The sequence below is a fragment of the Geotrypetes seraphini genome, chromosome 8, assembly GCF_902459505.1.
Source record: "Geotrypetes seraphini chromosome 8, aGeoSer1.1, whole genome shotgun sequence".
In the NCBI taxonomy this organism is placed as follows: domain Eukaryota; kingdom Metazoa; phylum Chordata; class Amphibia; order Gymnophiona; family Dermophiidae; genus Geotrypetes; species Geotrypetes seraphini.
In genome coordinates, this window is record NC_047091.1 from 71166061 (window position 1) to 71167109 (window position 1049).

The 1049-nt window shown below is 46.5% G+C and overlaps 1 non-coding gene across 1 annotated transcript; it reads right to left on the bottom strand.

The window, feature by feature from the left end:
* Positions 1-580: 580 nt before the first annotated feature.
* TRNAG-GCC lies at positions 581-651 on the bottom strand. Its single transcript has one exon. It is a non-coding gene; the product is annotated as a tRNA-Gly (tRNA).
* Between the last annotated feature and the right edge of the window lie 398 nt (positions 652-1049).

Sequence of the window (1049 nt, forward strand, 5' to 3'; positions counted from 1 at the left end):
TTCTGGTATATGGTGGGGCATTTGTATAGTTGTTGAACTCTGCTATACTTGGATACTCACCACAAGAACATCATCTGGCCGTGTTTATTTTCACTACTGCACACTTGGCATTAGCCCATTGTTGGCGTTCCCCAAACTTACCTCCCTCACAGGCCTTGCTTTGCCAACTAGACTATGTTCAATTGATGTATAAACTAACTGCAACTAGACAGCGAACATTGCCTTTATATTATAAGGTTTGGAGTGTCTATGAACTTTGGAGAGCTGATCATAGGGAACAGAATTTTGTGGCTTCCACTGGTCCTCTTCATATGTATCTGCTGTTCCCAATGTCAACTCTGGGTATTGGGGTTGGGTTTGGGAAATGCAGGGGATGGGTGGGGGGTGGCTTTCTATCCTGACTCTGCTGTTTGCAGAAGTATGTGTTATTTGCAATGTTTGTTTTTTTTTAAAACCCTCCATACTTAAGAAAGAGAGAACCTTACTAGAACAGCAGGGACTAGACAAAACCCCTTCTATTGCCATGCCAGAGCAGCAAAGCATTCCAGAGAGAGGATGGATAGGAAATGTAGAGTCCAGCTGCATTGGCCAGGAATTGAATCTGGGCCTCTTGCGTGGCAGGCAAGAATTCTACCACTGAACCACCAATGCTTGGCTTACAGGAGACCAGCCATAGCCTCACCTAGCACTGAGGGCCACTGGGTCTGAACAGTATGGTTTGCCTCTCCAGCAGCTAGGATAAGGTAGTGCGCCTTCTGAAAATCATGTAATAGACAAAAGACCACCTTTGACCTTCAGGCATTGGCTGGGAATTAAACCCAGACCTCCTGTGTGGCAGGGAATCCCAGGGCCACTGGGTCTGAACAGTATGGTGGGCCTGTCCAGCAGCTAGGATAGGATGGCGTGCCTTCTCTCGCTATTAGGTTTCCAGAAGGTATGCTGCAGGACAGGCCTACTGTACTGTTCACACCAGTGGTTACTTTAGGCTTTCAATTCCCTATTACCAAACCATATCTTCACCTGATAAGGAATCATCAAACACACTCCCA